This window comes from Balaenoptera borealis (genome assembly GCF_965194805.1).
Source record: "Balaenoptera borealis genome assembly, chromosome: 2".
NCBI lineage: Eukaryota > Metazoa > Chordata > Mammalia > Artiodactyla > Balaenopteridae > Balaenoptera > Balaenoptera borealis.
Window position 1 is genome coordinate 94,438,445 of NC_138867.1, and position 22,142 is coordinate 94,460,586.

Here is a 22,142-nt window from a genome sequence, read left to right on the forward strand (position 1 = left end):
GGAATAGTGCCATATTGGAACTCTAGTATTAGTCTCTGTTAATGCCAGGCTAGACATCTGGCAGCAGTAGCAGCAACATCAGCCTTTGTTAAGTGGGTGCCTATATTGCTGGGCCCAGGCATACCCTCCATTTCTGTCTCCATGGCTGCTTCATTCATATGCCCATTGTGCTGGCACTGGGGTGGCTGATGACAGGGCCTGGCTGGTGTCATCTGGTTGAGTTATTTTGTCTACTTTGTTGCTTAGTGCCTCTTCTGTGGTTGATCCTCTTTGGTGGACTATAAAATGTGATAGAAAGGTTTTCACATCTTTTGCCCACTCCCACGTGTCCTTTCATATGTCTCTATCTAGTCCTTCTTGTCTCCCTGTTTTTCCAATTTTCCTGCTTTCATGCTCCTGACCAGCTGGCTAGACCATTTGCCACTACCTATGAGTTGTATATATTCTAACTTGGGCCATTTCTCTCTATACAAAGTAGATGACCACTTGAAGCTCTGCCCATTGGGAAGATTTTTTTCCTTGCTACAGTTTTGGTTCTCAGGGAAGATACCTGGAGGTAGAATATGGTGTGCAAGATATCTATTAAGGACTGTCCTTGAAAGGACTGTGGGAAAAAGAGAAAGGAAGCAAGATTAGGTAAAGGGAGAAGTATAGCTTGGTATGGGCCTAATGGCAATCTGATAGGAAACTCTGGAGTTAAAGTGATCTTTTAGAGTTGTCCTATGTTGGTCTGTCATTGCTGGGCCTTCATATCTCCACCTCAATCAGTCACTGGGTCTCGGCTGCTCTGAGAAAGTCGTGACTCTGGTCAAGGAGTTTCTTTTTTTTTTTTTTTCCCTGTTCAAGGTTTATTTATTGTTTTAGTTGGTATAACAGATAGTTGGCTGCATTATTTATGTCGATTTTTCCTTTTTACATTACATGGCAATGTATACTATTCTGATACATATAGTACATAAGATTCTTTAGAACAAGACATAACAATGTCTTGTTATGCACAAGACATGCAACACTGGATTTATAATCAATCCCAGAATGTGATTAATTGGAGAAAAAAAAGTTGGACTAGGCATCTTGGCTAAAGGAACCAGAAGTTCTATAACACAGAGTTAAATACACAACTGGTTTGAAGGGCAACTGCAGCATCTGCAACATTGTCAGTGGTACCTCTTGAGGAAGTAGAACTATTTTACACGAACCAATTTAGGACCACACAAGATAAGTGCCATGCAGCATCAGGATACAGCTGCAGGGTTTTACGAACCATTCCTATTGCTAATGTTAGGAAATTGATGTTTTTCCTAGGTTGTCTTAACATTACTGCTTTAGTCACAGACCAGATATAAAGGACAATATGCACAACCTCCAACTAAAATCCTTTTGTAGCCTAGACAGTGAAGTGGTATGATATTAGACTTTAAAACTGCAGCTCTTTCTGGATCCCCCAAAGTGTATCTGCACTCTTCTTCAAACAGGCCTGTTCCTCAGGAGTCAGAGTCACTTTCACAACATCTGAGATTCCATTCTGTCCCAAGATGCAAGGAACACTAAGGAAGACATCCTCTTTTATTCCATAGAAACCCTTAATCATGGTGGAAATCGGATGCACCCGCCTAAGGTTCTTCATTATACTTTCTGCCAAATCTGCCACAGATAGTCCAATGGCCCAGGATGTGTAGCCTTTCAGTTTGATCACCTCATAAGCACTGTCAACCACCTGTTTGTGAACTGCTTTCCACTGTTCCTTATCTGCATCAGTGCCTAATTCAGGGTGCAGATTCTTCAGGGAGACACCAGCAACATTCATTCCACTCCATACAGGCACACTAGAGTCTCCATGCTCCCCAAGGATCCATCCACGACAGCTTAATGGGTGAACTCCCAGCCTTTCCCCCATGAGGTAACAGAACCGGGCTGAATCCAAATTGCAACCGCTTCCAATAACACGGTTTTTGGGAAAGCCGCTTATCTTCCAAGCCACATAGGTCAAGATATCCACTGGATTGGAAACAACAAGCAACTTGCAGTTTGGGCTGTATTTTACAACATTAGGAATGATGAATTTAAAGATGTTCACATTACGCTGGACCAAATTAAGACGGCTTTCTCCCTCTTGCTGACGTGCTCCAGCTGTGATAATAACCAGCCTGGAGTTTGCTGTCACATTATAGTCTTTGCCAGAGACGATTTTTGGTGTTTTAAGGAAAAGGCTGCCATGTTGGAGATCCATCATCTCTCCCTTCAGTTTGTCTTCTATGACATCAACAAGAGCAATTTCATCTGCCAAGTCCTTCATTAAGACACTGATGGCACAGGCCATGCCAACAGCACCAACACCAACCACTGTAATCTTATTCTGGGGGGCATGTTCTTCCTTAAGAAGATTCTGAATCAGCTGATCCTTGAGAGTTGCCATATTGGACTTAAAACCGAAAGGAATCGGGAGTGCACGTCGGACGGGCGGGCGGGCGTCGGCGGGAAGCGGCGCTGAACCCAGAATTGGCGGCAGCTGCTCGGGTACCCAAGGAGTTTCTTTGAGGCTGAGTCAACCCCTGAACAGTTTGACAGCTGCAGGCTGCCACTGATGACACTCCCAGCAGCTGGACAACAAGTCTCTCTTGAAGGCGGATTGGGTGGCACATCTCTGTGTCCACACAGAATCAGATAGCCTGAGTTCAAGTCCTGTCTATGCTGATTACTTCCTGGGTGATCTTGGACAAATTACTTAACTGTTTTGCCTTTCGGTTTCCTCATCTGTAAAATGGGGGTCGTAGTGTTATTTATTTCCTAGGGATATTGTGAAATTCCAGGACATAATTCATGTAAAGCACATTATACGGATCACTAGGAAGAGCCCAGTGAAACTTAACTATTATTATTTTTTATTAGAAAAAATGGATCAGGCTATGCATCATAGTATTACCAGGACCTTTATTGTTGGATAGCTATCATCAGACCTTCTCCTTTAAAATGTTTTCTATTTTTTTTTTTTGGTCTGGGTTTAGATATAGGAAGTTAGCTATCCAGTATTTAGATTCAAATCTCTGGAGAAGCAGTCTGGTATTTTCTTTGCACACACAGCACCTCTTGTACGTAAGAGGCTTGCATGTCTTCTTGCAGCTAAAGGGTATGGCAAACACACCAGGGAATCTTGGAGCAGGCTGAGTGCGTGGATGGCTGTGCATCAGCATCGCTCTCTCCTGACCTCAGATGACGACTGGCTCTCCAGCCACCTCCACCCCAGCTATGGCGAGTCTGGCAGGCTGTGAAGGGGAGCCTTCTATCTGGCAGTTACTCAATGTTGGTTAGCTTTCAATAATTCCTAGCTAAATATCATCTCTTGTAAGGAGCCTAGGTATCCCGGATTTAAGCTGAGCAACCATACTTTGTGAGGGCTCAAACTGGCCCCCCGTGAAGGAAACAGTGAGACCAAGAGCCCCGGAGAGAAACGCCCCAACCCAACATCTTAGGCAAAGCCCATAGGGCGATGGTTTTCAAACTTTAGATTGCGACCCATAAAATGCCAAATCATTTTAGTGGATGGTGATCAGCTTTTTTTTTTTTTTTTTTAAATGAGCTAAAGAAATAGAAAATATCTGAATGTATTTAACCTAGTAGTCTTATATGTTGTTTCAGAAAACCTTTTCATTTGTACACGTATTGCTTTTTCTGGGATACAGTGTAAAAAGAGTGTATTTAGTTGTATATCTGGCCAAAATACATAACCTTAGGGAGAAGATACTTGTAGCAAGAACAATTACCCTGACACTCTGAGCCAGGAAGCCTTACTTTTCTTTCCTTTCTTTTGATGAGGAAAGGCTTGAGACATTTTTCTTAATCCTGTCCATTTCATTCACCTTCTGTTCATCATACTTGGGTTAATCAAGGAAGAATGCATTTTATTTCTGTTCCTCCTATGCCCCGTCTCAGTTCCAGGTGGTTTCCAGGTGGGCCTAGAAGGCCGGACTGCTCCATTTCTCTCTCCTCCGGGGCAAAGCAGTCAAGAGTGAGCTAGGTTGCTGGGTTCTGGGAGCGGGTTGGAGCAGCCGTCTTATCTGAGATAGGCGAAGCCAATGAAGAAATTACAGAAAATCTCATTTGGATCCTCAAACCTAGGTTGCTAGACCGAAATCTGGAGCCAACGTGCAGAGGCAAACAATGTTCAAAACAAAAGTGGAGTTGGAAGGGTTGATCTTGCACTGTTGAAATAGGAGGAGGGAAGGCTAAAGGGAAGAATTCCCAAAATAAGGAACATCCACAGCAATGCTTCATGATCTGAAAATGAGAAAAGCTAAAAACCTGTAAGTTGTTTCCTTATCTATACATTTACATATTTTAAATGTGACCAGAAGGAGATAATAGGGGCGTGTGTTATATGGGCGTATCCATTTCCAAATTATATAGCTAATTGTGCATTTCAGTATGTATACATTTTACTTTAAAAAACAATAAGCCCCTCCCACAATGGGAGGATACAGTGAGACTGCTCCAGCTATGAACTGGGGAGGACGTCCTCACCAAAGAAGGAGACCATGATGGTGCCTTGATCTTGAAATTCCAGCCTCCAGAACCATAAGAAATAAATTTCTGTTGTTGTATATAGATATAAAATTGAATAAGAGTGGGAAATGTATGGAGGTACAAATGGGTCAAGAATGGCTGATTTTTGAGGCTGGGTGATGGGTACATGGGAATTCATTATACTATTCTGTTTACTTTGTGTTTGAAAGTTTCCACAATATCTCAAATGCCTTTAATAGTCTTCCTTGTAATTAATCCATCCAAGGGCTGATATTACCTTTTTCTCCATAACCTCAAACCAACATGGAAGCAATGAATGGGTTACACTTTTTCCACATTCTTAACTGCTCCCAACAGCCAAGTCCTGAAGTCAAGAGAGACCAAGCTCTCTAGGAGAGGCATATCAACCATAGTCACATTGGGCAATCAGAAGAGATCTAAGAGAGACAGTAGATTTGTGTCTGAAATATTTAGTAAATCCAGCATTTCTCCATGGGCTCCACAAATCTCTTTAATGTCAGACCTTTCCAGAAGTCTATGTAGGTAAGAAGAGACTCGTCTTGTTATTTCAGTTGTGCATTGATAATTAAGGAGGCAATAAGACCTATACCTACCTAGAAAGTACCCGATGTTGTGAATTATGACTAGAGAAGGTGGGTGGCAACAGCTGGCAATTCAACACATGTGGTTTGCTCTAACAGGAAGCCACAAACTAATCTTTGAGGCCCAACGCAGCATGAAACCTGCAGAATTGCTTGCTCAGGGCTAGGAATATAAAACCTTGCTGGTGAGGAAATGGTCCCCCTCATCTACCTCCTCATTAACAGGTCCTCTGTACTGCCAGAGGCTGATCTTGATGTCTAATGATATGAGGCAGAACTGGAGCACTGATGTGAAATGATGTAGTAGAAAGGCATTCTAGTCTTGAGTCTTCAAGTAACCATACAGTATTGGACAATCCATCCAGCTAAGCTATACTTTCCTTTCCTCATATGTAAAATGATTCGGTTGAATTCTAAAGGTCCATTTTATTTCTAAAATTCCATGATTCATTTGCCATAGTTAAAGTTTCACTCACCCATACCCATTATATTGGCAAATTGTCAATGAGGCAGAATTGTTCTCTGCTCGTGCATTACCCTCATTCTTTTTTTTAAATTGAAGTATAGTTGATTTACAATACTGTATTAATTTCAGATAAGAGTCAGTCTCACAAGGAGAGTAATAATTACTTCTATGTGATGATTTAGGGCATAATAAGATGGAATCCCAAATTTGCAAACTCTTCACTAGCTATAGCATTTCCTGAATTACACTAGAAGAGATTTATCTCTTTGCACTTTGGAGATTTCTCTTTAAGACTCCCTTATTAAAATGGAAATGTCCCTGGAAGAATACTCAGTCCTTAGCGCTGATTCAAAACTTTATGGAAGTAGTCCATTAGGTAGATCTTGTGGGCAGGAGGAGAGGAAGGGGCTGAAGAAGAGTCCAAACACCAATGTGAATCTATTGCACTTCTTGGGCTCCACTACCCTGAGTGATGGATTAGTTGTTATAGGAAAGGTAATATAGAGGGATTAAGGTTAGACAATAGTTTGGGGAGGGTTGAATCAGTTGGAGTCAACATGAATTTTAGCACATGACTCTGAAATTCCTTCCATCTCTGTTATGGACTGAATGTTTGCATCCCCTCAAATTCACATGTTGAAGCTCTAATCCCTAATGCTGTGGTATTTGGGGATGGAGCATCTGCGAGGTAATTAGGGTTCAATGAGGCTATGTAGGGTGGGGCCCTCACGATGGAATTAGTGCCCTCATAAGAGGAGACTTGAAAGAGTTTGCTCTCTCTCTCTCCACATACACATACCAAGGAAAGGCCATGTAAGCATGTGGGGAGAAGGTGTCTGTCTGCAAGCTAGGAAGAGAGCTCTCACCAGAACTGAATCCTGCTGGATGTTGATTCTAGGCTTTCCAGCCTCCAGCACTATGAGAAAATTAATTTCTAGTTTAAGCCTCAGCCTGTGGTATTTTGTCTCAGCAGCCTGAGCTGACTAATACAATCTCCTTTTAATCATGTAGCCCCCTTCCCTTCCAGTGTTAGCCATGAGCCAGTTTGCCAAAGTAAGCATGACAGAAAAATCCTCAAGACAATTGAAAGCATTATTCTTAAACATTATTCCTCAACCAGAGGTTACCAGGCTGGTCTTTCTTCTGGAACTGTTGCTGAAGTTGATGACTTTTGGATGAAGTTGAGTACTTTCAGATGATCTATTCAAACAAAGTGGTTGCATTTCTTTTTTATTTATTTATTTATTTATTTAAATCAGTCATCAATTTTATACACATCACTGTATACATGTCAATCCCAATCGTCCAATTCAGCACACCACCATCCCCACCCCACCACAGTTTTCCCCCCTTGGTGTCCATACGTTTGTTCTCTACATCTGTGTCTCAACTTCTGCCCTGCAACCCGGTTCATCTGTACCATTTGTCTAGGTTCCATATACAGGCGTTAATATACGATATTTGTTTTTCTCTTTCTGACTTACTTCACTCTGTATGACAGTCTCTAGATCCATCCACGTCTCAACAAATGACTCAATTTCGTTCCTTTTTATGGCTGAGTAATATTCCATTCTATATATGTACCACAACTTCTTTATCCGTTCATCTGTCGATGGGCATTTAGGTTGCTTCCATGACCTGGCTCTTGTAAATAGTGCTGCAATGAACATTGGGGTGCATGTGTCTTTTTGAATTACGGTTTTCTCTGGGTATATGCCCAGTACTGGGATTGCTGGGTCATATGGTAATTCTATTTTTAGTTTTTTAAGGAACCTCCATATTGTTCTCCACAGTGGTTGTATCCATTTACATTCCCATCAACAGTGCAAGAGGGTCCCCTTTTCTCCACACCCTCTCCAGCATTTGTTGTTTGTAGATTTTCTGATGATGCCCGTTCTAACTGGTGTGAGGTGATACCTCATTGTAGTTTTGATTTGCATTTCTCTAATAATTAGTGATGTTGAGCATCTTTTCATGTGCTTCGTGGCCGTCTGTATGTCTTCTTTGGAGAAATGTCTATTTAGGTCTTCTGCCCACTTTTGGATTGGGTTGTTTGTTTCTTTAATATTGAGCTGAATGGGCTGTTTATATATTTTGGAGATTAATCCTTTGTCCATTGATTCGTTTGCAAATATTTTCTCCCATTCTGAGGGTTGTCTTTTCGTCTTGTTTGTAGTTTCCTTTCTTTTGCAAAAGCTTTGAAGTTTCATTAGGTCCCATTTGTTTATTTTTGTTTTTATTTCCATTACTCTAGGAGGTGGATCAAAAAAGATCTTGCTGTGATTTATGTCAAAGAGTGTTCTTCCTATGTTTTCCTCTAAGAGTTTTATAGTGTCCAGTCTTACATTTAGGTCTCTAATCCATTTTGAGTTTATTTTTGTGTATGGTGTTAGGGAGTATTCTAATTGCATTCTTTTACATGTAGCTGTCCAGTTTTCCCAGCACCACTTATTGAAGAGACTGTCTTTTCTCCATTGTATATCTTTGCCTCCTTTGTCATAGATAAGTTGACCATAGGTGTATGGGTTTATCTCTGGGCTTTCTATCTTCTTCCATTGATCTATGTTTCTGTTTTTGTGCCAGTACCATATTGTCTTGATTACTGTAGCTTTGTAGTATAGTCTGAAGTCAGGGCATCTGATTCCTCCAGCTCCGTTTTTTTCCCTCAAGACTGCTTTGGCTATTTGGGGTCTTTTGTGTCTCCATACAAATTTTAAGATGATTTGTTTTAGTTCCATAAAAAATGCCATTGGTAATTTGATAGGGATTGCATTGAATCTGTAGATTGCTTTGGGTAGTATAGTCATTTTAACAATACTGATTCTTCCAATCCAAGAACATGGTACATCTCTCCATCTGTTTGTATCACCTTTAATTTCTTTCATCAGTGTCTTATAGTTTTCTGCATACAGGTCTTTTGTCTCCCTAGGTAGGTTTATTCCTAGGTATTTTATTCTTTTTGTTGCAATGGTAAATGGGAGTGTTTCCTTCATTTCTCTTTCAGATTTTTCATCATTAGTGTATAGGAATGCAAGAGATTTCTGTGCCTTAATTTTGTATTCTGCAACTTTACCAAATTCATTAATTAGCTCTAGTAGTTTTCTGGTGGCAGTTTTAGGATTCTCTATGTATAGTATCATGTCATCTGCAAACAGTGACAGTTTTACTTCTTCTTTTCCAATTTGTATTCCTTTTATTTCTTTTTCTTCTCTGATTGCCGTGGCTAGGACTTCCAGAACTATGTTGAATAATAGTGGTGAGAGTGGAAATCCTTGTCTCGTTCCTGATCTTACAGGAAATGCTTTCAGTTTTTCACTGTTGGGAATGATGTTTGCGGTGGGTTTGTCATATATGGCCTTTATTATGTTGAGGTAGGTTCCCTCTATGCCCACTTTCTGGAGAGTTTTTATCATAAATGGGTGTTGAATTTTGTCAAAAGCTTTTTCTGCATCTGTTGAGATGATCATATGGTTTTTATTCTTCAATTTGTTAATATGGTGTATCACATTGATTGATTTGCATATATTGAAGAATCCTTGCATCCATGGGATAAATCCCACTTGATCGTGGTGTATGATCCTTTTCATGTGTTGTTGGATTCTGTTAGCTATTATTTTGTTGAGGATTTTTGCATCTATATTCATCAATGATATTGGTCTGTAATTTTCTTTTTTTGTAGTGTCTTTGTCTGGTTTTGGTATCAGGGTGATGGTGGCCTCATAGAATGAGTTTGGGAGTGTTCCTTCCTCTGCAAATTTTTGGAAGAGCTTGAGAAGGATGGGTGTTAGCTCTTCTCTAAATGTTTGATAGAATTCACCTGTGAAGCCATCTGGTCCTGGACTTTTGTTTGTTGGAAGACTTTTAATCACAGTTTCAATTTCATTATTTGTGATTGGTCTGTTCATATTTTCTGTTTCTTCCTGGTTCAGTCTTGGAAGGTTATACCTTTCTAAGAATTTGTCCATTTCTTCCAGGTTGTCCATTTTATTGGCATAGAGTTGCTTGTAGTAGTCTCTTAGGATGCTTTGTATTTCTGCGGTGTCTGTTGTAACTTCTCCTTTTTCATATCTGATTTTATTGATTTGAGTCCTCTCCCTCTTTTTCTTGATGAGTCTGGCTAATGGCTTATCAATTTTGTTTATCTTCTCAAAGAACCAGCTTTTAGTTTTATTGATCTTTGCTATTGTTTTCTTTATTTCTATTTCATTTATTTCTGCTCTGATCTTTATGATTTCTTTCCTTCTGCTAACTTTGGGTTTTGTTTGTTCTTCTTTCTCTAGTTTCTTTAGGTGGAAGGTTAGATTGTTTACTTGAGATTTTTCTTGTTTCTTTAGGTAGGCTTGTATAGCTATAAACTTCCTTCTTAGAACTGCTTTTGCTGCATCCTATAGGTTTTGGGTCGTCGTGTTTTCATTGTCATTTGTCTCTAGGTATTTTTTGATTTCCTCTTTGATTTCTTCAGTGATCTCTTGGTTATTTAGTAACGTATTGTTTAGCCTCCATGTGTTTGTGTTTTTTACGTTTTTTTCCCTGTAATTCATTTCTAATCTCATAGTGTTGTTGTCAGAAAAGATGCTTGATATGATTTCAATTTTCTTAAATTTACTGAGGCTTGATTTGTGACCCAAGATGTGATCTATCCTGGAGAATGTTCTGTGCACACTTGAGAAGAAAGTGTAATCTGCTGTTTTTGGATGGAATGTCCTATAAATATCAATTAAATCTATCTGGTCTATTGTGTCATTTAAAGCTTCTGTTTCCTTATTTATTTTCATTTTGGATGATCTGTCCATTGGTGTAAGTGAGGTGTTAAAGTCCCCCACTATTACTGTGTTACTTTCGATTTCCTCTTTTATAGCTGTTAGCAGTTGCCTTATGTATTGAGGTGCTCCTATGTTGGGTGCATATATATTTATAATTGTTATATCTTCTTCTTGGATTGATCCCTTGATCATTATGTAGTGTCCTTCCTTGTCTCTTGTAACATTCTTTATTTTAAAGCCTATTTTATCTGATATGAGTATACCTACTCCAGCTTTTTTTTGATTTCCATTTGCATGTAATATCTTTTTCCATCCCCTCACTTTCAGTCTGTATGTGTCCCTAGGTCTAAAGTGGGTCTCTTGTAGACAGCATATATATGGGTCTTGTTTTTGTATCCATTCAGCAAGCCTGTGTGTTTTGGTTGGAGCATTTAATCCATTCACGTTTAAGGTAATTATCGATATGTATGTTCCTATGACCATTTTCTCAATTGTTTTGGGTTTGTTTTTGTAGGTCCTTTTCTTCTCTTGTGTTTCCCACTTAGAGAAGTTCCTTTAGCATTTGTTGTAGAGCTGGTTTGGTGGTGCTGAATTCTCTTAGCTTTTGCTTGTCTGTAAAGCTTTTGATTTCTCCATCAAATCTAAATGAGATCCTTGCCGGGTAGAGTAATCTTGGTTGTAGGTTCTTCCCTTTCATCACTTTAAGTATATCATGCCACTCCCTTCTGGCTTGTAGAGTTTCTGCTGAGAAATCAGCTGTTAACCTTATGGGAGTTCCCTTGTATGTTATTTGTCATTTTTCCCTTGCTGCTTTCAATAATTTTTCTTTGTCTTTAATTTTTGCCAATTTGATTACTATGTGTCTCGGCGTGTTTCTCCTTGGGTTTATCCTGTATGGGACTCTCTGTGCTTCCTGGACTTGGGTGGCTATTTCCTTTCCCATGTTAAGGAAGTTTTCGACTATAATCTCTTCAAATATTTTCTTGGGTCCTTTCTCTCTCTCTTCTCCTTCTGGGACCCCTAAAATGCGAATGTTGTTGCATTTAATGTTGTCCCAGTGGTCTCTTAGGCTGTCTTCATTTCTTTTCATTCTTTTTTCTTTAGTCTGTTCTGCAGCAGTGAGTTCCACCATTCTGTCTTCCAGGTCACTTATCCGTTCTTCTGCCTCAGTTATTCTGCTATTGATTCCTTCTAGTGTAGTTTTCATTTCAGTTATTGTATTGGTCATCTCTGTTTGTTTGTTCTTTAATTCTTCTAGGTCTTTGTTAATCATTTCTTGCATCTTCTCAATCTTTGCCTCCATTCTTATTCCGAGGTCCTGAATCATCTTCACTATCATCATTCTGAATTCTTTTTCTGGAAGGTTGCCTATCTCCACTTCATTGAGTTGTTTTTCTGGGGTTTTTTCTTGTTCCTTCATCTGGTACATAGCCCTCTGCCTTTTCATCTTGTCTATCTTTCTGTAAATGTGGTTTTTGTTCCACAGGCTGCAGGATTGTAGTTTTTCTTGCTTCTGCTGTCTGCCCTCTGGTGGTTGAGGCTGCTAGTGTTGGAGGGTCTCCTGCAGAAGCGGGGGGCAGCTGTGGCTCACCAAGGGACAAGGACACTGGCAGCAGAAGTTCTGGGAAGTACTCCTGGGCGTGAGCCTTCCTAGAGTCCGCCATTAGCCCCACCAAAGACGGTTGCATTTCTTAAAGCAATTTTTACTCTCTTAACCTGTCCTACATGTGATGTAGGTTTATTAACTTGATACCTGTTGGAGCTGGAAAGGCTTTTTAAAAAATTATCAACATTTTCAAACATGTTCCAAAGTAAAGAGAATGGTACAAAGAGAACTCTTATAATCATTACCCAGATTCAGTGATTACCAGGATTTTGCTGGTGAAGATTTTAAAGAAAAATATCAGTGAGAGACCAAGTATTATATTTACAAAGTACTAAGTGTGCCATGGGGAAAGTAAAGTCATTATTTTGTGGAGTGTAAATATACTGTTAAGGTAGAGAAAAATGTGTCTAATTCTTCTTCGACTACATGTAAAGGTAAATTTGGCCTAAGCTTTAAAAACTAGATTCTTTAATAAAATGGAAACAGTAAATATTTAGTGATAAATTTTTTTTCTGTCAGTAGTTTTTTTGATGTTTTCTTCTCTTCAGAAGGTCCCAGGAAGTGGTTTCCAGGAGAGGGCTCCACAAATAGACAGGTTCTCCCTCTTCATATCTGAGTTCTTTTGAACATTCTCCTGAGGGAGAAACTTAGGGGCATTCATTCTCCTCACCCTGCTGCATCTCCTCTCATAGATTCTTATCTGATTCTTCTTACAATCACAGCTAAATCCTTGATTTTTACAGCCTACTCTTGACTGGCCTCCTAAGAGCTTCATTTCCTTACACTTCTACAAAGATGTATGCCAGTGGACATATTTTTATCACTCTTATCTTCAAGCCACATAGTGGTTCTGCTTCCCTGTAAAATCAATTTCCTCTGCTCCCAGACCATAGACTAGACTTACACGTCTCCCCTCAGGTCACTGCTTTCTTCCTTGCTTCCTTCAACCTGCCTCGCCTTGTTCCCAGTGGGTAGTCTTCAGGGTTGTGACATGGTACTTTGTCTTCGCCACCACCCCTTTGCTTAGAAAGTTCTTAACTGTGAGCTTTTCCATACTTCTTCTCTTTTTTACTGTGCATCTCTTTAAAATTACATCTACTTAAAAAAAAAAAAAACGTAGCAAGACTTCACCTGGAAGAGGTGACCTTCCTCCTCTCCTCGGTTATCCTCAGCATGAGATAGCAGGTGCTGTTTTAGTTACACAGTGCATTTGCTGGTCTATTGTGTTCTCATTTTGGTGCTGAGCTTTAGTATTTGGGAGAGGTTTAAGGGTGTCCCAGATAATTTTGAGGCACATCCTGTAAAAGTATTCATTTAAAATTTACACTCTGAGATCTAAAACACCATGTGTATTTAAATTTTTCCCTGAGTGCTGAATATATAGTGTTCGATGTTTCAGGTAACAATTGGAATAGTCTATGATGACATGATAGTGGATAAGAAAAAGAAGAAGAATACAAAATAGTTGATAGAAACTTTCAGAGAGAGAGTTTATTTTTATGGTTTTTAAATATGCACACTGCCTCACATGAACCCAGTGTCTGCCATCTCAACCTCTACTCTGATTACTGCAATTATAGTTGTTCACAGTTGTATACTAAAACCAGTGATGGTCAAGGAGGGCCTAGAGCAAAAGATCATTTTCTAGTACCACCTTGTGGCCAACCTTTTAATATACCTTTATGTAGATAGGAAGGTAGATAGATATACAGAGTATTAGCAAAATATATATTTTTGATGTCTGTGTAATTATACATGTAATAAATGATTGAGCTGGAAGAAATTTCACAATTAACTCAGGTCGTGGGGACAAATTTCACTCCACAGATTCTGATATGCAGGACTTCATTTCTCTGTAATTAACTTAATCTCAGTCAGTTCAGTGGCCCCTAGTCCACCCCTAGGCTTGCTTCTAAACTCTGGAGGACTTAAGGGGTATCAAGGCATCAAGAAATGTGGGAAGGGTTTCTCTCTTTGGTTGTCAAACAACATTGGTCACTTCTGAGTCTTTCATTCCTTGTTCCCAGCTGCACAAAACCTTCAGGTCTGATGTATGTCTCTGCCAATTCTGGGCCCCTTTTGGACACCAGGAATCCCCTGCTGTTCTACACCACACTGAGCGCCCCCCGCCTAGACAGCCCACACCACCACTTTCCCAGGCTGCTTCCTTGGGGATCCACCTGGGAAAGCTGCACAGGTCAGGCTCTTAGAGGATCTCCCAGACCATCTGGAGTTTCTGTTTTGTTCTCTTCTAGGAGGGCAGGGCTCAGGATTCTTTTTAAAAATTAATTAATTAAAATTAAAAAAAATTTTTGGCCGTGCTGTGCTGCATGTGGGATCTTAGTTCCCCAACCAGGGATCGAATTTGTGTCCCCTGCAGTGGAAGCTTGGAGTCCTAACCACTGGACTGCCAGGGAACTCCCTCAGGATCCTTTTTAGTGACTCACAAGCATGTTAGTACATGACTTCTTCCTCCCCACAAGTCTCTCCATTTCTTCCACCTCCCAGCCCCTGACAAGCACCTTTCTATTCTCTGTTTTGATGAGTTTGACATTTTTTTCTTTCTTAAAAAAAACAAATCCACATATAAGTGCTTATAATTCCACATGCAGTGTTTGTCTTTCTCTGTCTGGCTTATTTCAGTTAGCATCATGTCCTCCAGGTTCATCAATGTTGATGCAAATGATAGAATTTCCTTATTTTTTAAAAAAGTGTGAATAATATTTTATAGTGTGTGTGTGTGTGTGTGTGTATATGCCATATTTTCTTAATTCTTTCATCCACTGACAAACACTTTGTTTCCTATCGTGAAAGATGTTACAATGAACATGGGAATACACATATCTCTTCCAGATAATGGTTTTGTTTCCTTTGGATTTCTACCCAGAAGGAGGATTGCTGGATCATATGGTAGTTCTACTTTTAATTTCTTGAGAAGTAACAATTCTCTTTTCCACAGTGGCTGTACCAGTTTACATTTCCACCATTCGTGTACCTGTTGGCCATTTGTATGTTTTCATACAAATGAAGAAATACTTATTCAGGTCTTTTGCCCATTTTTACTTGGCTTATTTGTTGTTTTGCTATTGTGTGAGTTCCTTATATATTTTGAATATGAACCCCTTATGGGATATGTGGTTTGCAAATATTTTCTCCCATTTCATAGGTTGCCTTTTCATTTCGTTGATAGTTTCCTTTGCAGAATAGGTTTTTAGATTGATGTAGTTCCACTTGTTTATTTGAGCTTTTGTTGTCTAATCCAAAAAAATCATTGCCAAGGCCAATGTCAAAAAGCTTACTCCCTATGTTTTATTCTAGGAGTTTTATGGTTTCAGGTCTTATGTGCGAATCTTTAGTCCATCTTTAGTTAATTTTTGTGCATGGTGTAAGATAGGGGTTCAGTTTCATTCTTCTGCTTGTGTATGTCCAGTTTTCCCATCACCATTTATAATTAGAATCCTTCTGTAAGGAAGAGCTGTCCTATCCCTCCTTTACTTATACATCCAGTTATGTATTAATATTACTGTGGGCTCATGGATGTTTATTTTATTTTATGGGTTATATTCCAATACTATCAATATTTTATTAGTCAGATTGTGCCAGCATTAGCCCCTAGGGAAGAGCTCCTTGAGGTTGGCTCCTGTGTTCTTTTGATAAGCCTGTATCCTGTTTTGAGCAATTCCTTACCTTCTGACACATAAAAGTGTTTCAGGTTCATCTTGTTTCTGTCCTGTCCCAGCCCTGGAGTCAACCATTTCTTTAGGGAACCTTGGTTCTTTTTATTGGAGAATGGAATTTGGAAACTAGGATCTGAGTGCTAGATGTACACAATAATATTGGGATGCCTGCTTCTAGGCCATCTCAGTGTTTACACTCACACATACATTCTTACACAGTTATTTTTATTTCTCTACCTATCCCTCTGTGTATATATATTAAAAGCCATGATTTCATACTGATACTGCTAATTCCAGTCCAACACCACAGACCTCATTCTGGCTTTCCCTCTTTCCTTGTTTGTAATTCCTTCTTCCAAAATCTGGCTGCACACTGGAGAAGAGGGAGAATCACAGGAGGGGTAGGATAAATCACTTCTGTCCACATTCCATTGACCGGTACTCAGCTATTTGGCATCATAATTTCACGGCAAAAATAGGGACAGAAACATTGGAGAATATGGGAGAAATGTGGTCTAGTGTGCTTAGAAAGAAGAGGAGAAACATGAAAATTTATGAGCACTAGCATCTTTGCCATAGCCACAGTGCCATGCAAATATTGTAATTTTCTACGTGTGCCATGAAGTGAAAAATTTGAGAAGTACTAGAGAGACTCAATAACTTGTCAAAATTAAGGAGCAGCTAGATTTCTTCCAATTAAATCATATTATCTAATTAGGGCTGAGCACAACAATTTTATTATTATTATTATTTGGGAATATTTTTGATATGTAAATAATGAAGTCAGTGGGAAAACACCAAAACTTGAGTATAATAAATAGACTCAAGGTTTCAATTCAGGGCACATTTTGTTCACCTTAATCTCTAAGACAAATAGAAATCTGAGTGTTTATGTATGTAAGTCTGTTTGTTGGGTTAGGTTTTTGGGTTTTAGTTTCTAAATTATCACTATTTTTAACTCTGTGACATCCTGTGAGGTACTGTAGGAAAGTGACTAACATGGTGGAACAATAATTATTCTTTAACTGATACTGAGTTGCTAATTCAAATTCTGTATGGATATATTAGGAGTTGTGTGGTCGTTTCTACTTTAGTAAAGGAGACGGCTGTTCTCTGTGGCTTACTTTCTAATTTCTTATAAAGTCTTAATGTATCTTCTGGGATTTAAAATATTCTGCCTTCCAAGATAGCCGTTCTTCCCCTTTTAGCATAACCATATCCGAGATATTTTCTTGTGGGTAATTAGACATATTTACTTTAGATAAATTATCTGAGCTAAACAGACCTGCAATTTAGTACCTTGTATAAGGGAATATTTAATTAATACAGAATATTTGATCATTCAATTTGGATTGAAATTATATTTCAGTTTAAAACATAAAAGATCACATAACAACTCTGTTTATCTGGAGGTCCAAGAATGACTTTTATAAAGGAGGGAATATGTCTTCTGATATTATGTAGGAAAAAATAGTACTAGACTCAGAGTCTTGTAGGGTTTTTTTTTAAAAAGCAAATTTATTAAGGTATAATTGACATTCAATAGCACATATTCACAGTGTATAATTTTAAAAGCTTTGATATATGTATATATAAATGAAACCATCACCCAAATCAAGGTAATGAATATATTCATCACCCCAAAGAGTTTCCTCATGTCCCTTTGAAATTCCTTCCTCTCCATGTGATCCCTAGGCAACCACTGATTTGCTTTCTGTCACTATAGATGAGTTTGCACTTTCTAGACTGTTACATGAATGAAATTATATAGATGTACTCTTTTTGTCTGACTTCCTTCATTTGGCATACTTATTTTGAGTTTCATCCATATTACTGTGTGTAACAATATAGTTCATTCTTTTTATAGTTGAGCAGTATTGCATTGTATGCATGTATCACCATTTGTTTATGCATTCACCTGCTGATGAATATTTGGATTCTTTCCTGTGTTTGGGCTATTACAAACAAAGCTACTATGAACATTTGTGTTCTTGTCTATGTACAGATATATGCTTCCATTTTTCTTGGGTAAATACCTAGGAATGGAATGGCTGGATTTTATGGTAAAAGTGTGTTTTACTTTTTAAAGAAGCTGCCATACTGTTTCCAAAGTGGTTTCTTTCCCATCACTAGTGTATGAGAATTCCAGTTCCTCAACTAGCTCTCTAATACTTTGTAAAATCAGTTAATTTTAGATATTCTGATAGGTATGTAGTGGCATCCCTTTGTGGATTTAAGTTGCATTTTTCTAATGATGAATAATATTTAGCATTTTTAATGTGTTTATTTGCCACCCATATATCTTCTTTGGTGAAGTGCCTGTTCAAACTTTGCCCAGTTTAAAAAATTGGGTTGTTTGTTTTCTTATTATGGTATTTGAGAGTTATTTGTATATTCTGGACATGCCTTTTATCAGATATACGATTTGCAAATATTTTCCCCCCAGTCTGTGTTTTATCTTTTCATTCTTTTAACAATGTCTTTCAAAGAGCAAAATTCCTAACTTTGATGAAATCCAATTTATCAATTCTTTCCTTTAATGGTTTGTGTTTTTGGTGTTATATCTAAAAAGATCTTTGTCTAACCCAAGGTCACAAAGATTTTCTCTTATGTTTTCTTCGAGAAGTTCTATAGTTTTACCTCTTATATTTAGGTAATGCCTATAATCCATTTTGAGCTAATTTTTGTGTATGGGAGGGCAGGTTTGGGATTATTTTTAAAATTTTATTTGCATTTGGCCATTCAGTTCCAGCACCACTTGTTGAAAAGGCCAGCCTTTCTCCAGTGAATTATCTTTTTTACCTTTGTCAAAAGTCAGTTGTCCAAATATATGTGGGTCTATTTTTGGACACTCTATTCTGTACCAATGATCTATTTATTCACCTTTATGTCTGTACCACACTATCTTGTTGAATGCAGCTTTATAATAAGTCTTTAAATCAGGTTGTGTTAGCCCTGAAACTTTTTTTCTGCTTCAAAGTTGTTTTGGCTACTTTAGTGCATTTCCATATGAAGCATCAGCTTGTTACTACTTTAGAAAAAAATTGTGCTGGGATTTTGATTGGGATTATGATGAATTCATAGACTAATGAGAGGAAAAGTGATATCTTAACACTACTGAGTCTTCTGGTCCCTGAACACAGTATATGTTTTCATTTGTTTGTCTTTAAGTTTTTCTCAGCAATGTTCTTTTGTAGTTTTGGGGTTTTTAAATAATTTGTAATAAGATAAATTCACTTTTCTTTCTTAGACATGTTTTGTTAGTTGTTTGCACCTAACTGCAGTGAAAAGTGAGGTCAACATGAAAGTGAAACATAGCACTTCAACTCACTCCTCATTGGCCAGAACTAATCCTATGTTCCCACCTAACTACAACAGGGCCAGGAAGTACAGTTCTGGGACATCCCTGGGAAGGAAGAAAACCAGAAATATTTGAGGAACATCACTATTGACTGCCATAATATCTTTGGTTGCCTACCCAGTAGTCATTCTCCATCCCTTTTTACTTGCTATGAGAACCCCAATTTTGTCCATTCTCTTCTAGGTGACCACCTGGTTCAAAAAAGACCAGACCTTTCATGGTAATCCCATTTTTCTTTGCTGGTTATTGGGTTAGCCATGTTCTGGCTAGGAGACATAAGGATGTTTATGCCTGGGACTTCTAGGAAAGTTTTTCTTTATCTTGAAAAGAAACATCAGATGGGGGCACTTATCTTGCCTTTATCTGGTTCTGTGTGATGATGTGCTTACTTGGATCTGCAGCCAAAAGGGGAGTGTCAAACACTCTTAGGAGGCAGAGTGCTAAGCTGAACAGATTCTGCATGACTGAGGGCATTGGTGTACAATGTTGAACTAATCACTCCTGGAACCACCCTATCCCAAGACTTCTTGCTATGTAAGATGATAAATGTCCTTATTTTGGGCCTTTTTTTATCTTGGGTTTCCTGTTACTTGAAGTCAAAAGCATCTAGTTAGTACTGAATGCTAAGGATGAGCCAGGAATTGTACTAAATACTTCATCTGCATAAAGGTAATACAGTCTAACTTAATTCCCATAATAATGCTGGGATATAGGTGTTTTTATCACATACGTTTTATGGATGGCTAAATTAAAGCATAGGGAGATTAAGTCCTTGCACAAGGCCATAATTATAAAGTGGTAAACACAAAGATTAAAACTTTAGGTCTATCTGACACTAAGTTCAACTTGAAATCATTTGTAAATATTCCATATTTTCCTTATTTTTAATTTTTTTCTGAAGCACATGTAAAAAGTAGAATTGCAGTGTTCACCCTAAGCACCAGAAATTTCTAGGAGTATGCAAAAACATTAGATAATGTAGAATCTGATTGACTTTATAATTTACTGCTATGTAACTTAAGTGAATATTCTCTTTTATTTCAATGAACATATTCCATATGTTTACTAGGTACTAGGAATACAAATATTTTGGCATTTATTCCAAAAGAAAGGAAAGAAAGAAAGAAGAAGCACACATTAGATCAATGCCTAATACTTACATATTATGTCAAATTCACAATACTATAAAATGAATATTAAGTATACCCATTTTACAGATGGAAAACCAGAAGCTCAGAAGGCAAAGTAAGTAGTCAAGTCACAAAGCTAATAAATGATGGAGCCAATAAAGTGTAGAACAAAGAGGTTATCGAGTGAGATTGAAAGCAATATGTGTCTGACCCCACATAAAATGTTTTCAGTTTTATCACAATATGTTTGGTGCATCCAGGTATTATCTTCTATTTATGATTTGTCCTGGAATGAAGCTAGGCCTCATGATCAGCTGGGCTTTTTTTCCATTACGTCATTAATTATCACTAGCATGGCCTTGGACCAGTTTTTAACCTCATCCAGCCTGTTTACTCATTTGTATCATGAGGTAATATAACTACTTCATATGATTTTGTGAGGATTGGAAAAATAAAGACAGTGCCCCTGGGCACTTAATAAATGGCAGGCATTATTACTGAACAGCTAAGGAAATTAGGATCAACATAGTAGAAAATGTTCACACAGTTCACTGGTAACCATGCCAGGACCAGGACACAGGACTTATTTCTGCTTATCCAGAACTCTTTCTAGTAGCCAATCGAATTGATTAGGATCCCAAGGATTATGAAGAAAGTTTTCAGAGGATAGAGATGACAAACCTTAATTCCAGATTCTACAATATGGAAAACCAATAAGTATTTATTGTATGACCATACAGTTCTAGCTACTGATGAAACAGTGGCAAACAAGATAAACAAGGTTCCTGCTCCTAAAAAGCTTATGTTATAGTGGGAAGAGCAAATAATAAATATAGAAATAAACAAAATAATTTCAAACAGTGGTAAATGATAATGGGTTGATGTAGGAGAGCCTATCTAGGTAAGGGATGGAATCCTGGCTTATATGAGGAGAAAGAGGCATCCATGTGAAGTACTGGGAGGAAGATTGTCATGTGCAGGAGAAAACTGTGCAAGTGGAAAGTTCCCCTGATGGTAATAAGCTTGGTGTGTTCAAGGGACAGAAAGAAATTAGTGCATTTGAGCACTGTGAGGATGAGAATGGTGCGAGGTAGACAGAGGCCAGATTAGGCAGGGTCTTCAGGGTCATGGTAAGGAACTGAGGGTGTTTTATAGTTGCAATGGGGAGCAATTGGAGTGCTTTGTGTAGGGGTGTTAACCTACTTGGCTTGTACAGTTGTCTCTCTGTGGGGATTGGTTCCAGGACCCCTTGAGGATACCAAAATGCAAGGATGTTCAAGTCCCTTGTATAAAATGGCAGTAATATTTGCATATAACCTATGCACATCCTCTTATGTACTTAAAATAATCTCTAAATTACTTATAATACCTAATGCAATGTAAATACTATGTAAATAGTTGCAGTGCACAGTAAATTCAAGTTTTGCTTTTTGGAACTTTCTGGAATTAAAAAAAATTTTTTTTTTGGTTTAGTGGTTGGTTGAAGCAGTGGATAAGGAACCCAAAGACACTGAAAGCCAACTGTGTTTTTAAAAAGATCACTCTAGTTGCTTTCTGGAGAATGGATAATAGGAAGACTAGAGTGGAAGCAATTAGGGTGGCTGGGTTTAGGTTTATGTTAGTGGAATTGTATACAAGCAAATGGACATTCTCATAATCTTCCTTGACATCCCAAACTAAAGGGTTGCATCTTCCTATTTCATCATCTCACATAGCACTTACAACTACCTTTAATCATTTTTTTGTTTACTGTCTGTTATTCCCATATAGGGTTGCCAGATAAAATAAGGCCACTCAGTTGAATTTGCATTCAGGTACCGAATAATTCTTTACTCTGTGTGCTCCCAAATATTGCATGGGAAATAACTATACTGAAATTGTGTTCCTTATCTGAAATTCCAATAAACTGGGCATCCTGTATTTTGGTTTACTAAATCTGGCAACTGTACCCCCACTAGAATGTAAACTCCACGAAGGCAGGAGCCCTTTCTGTCTGGTTCCCCAATGTATATCTAG

The 22,142-nt window shown here is 38.3% G+C and overlaps 1 pseudogene across 1 annotated transcript; it reads right to left on the reverse strand.

Annotated features, from left to right (window-relative positions):
* Window positions 1-840: 840 nt before the first annotated feature.
* Window positions 841-2,518, reverse strand: LOC309621760 (L-lactate dehydrogenase A chain pseudogene; annotated as a pseudogene). The gene has a single exon. The product of its transcript is annotated as an L-lactate dehydrogenase A chain pseudogene (transcript).
* Between the last annotated feature and the right edge of the window lie 19,624 nt (window positions 2,519-22,142).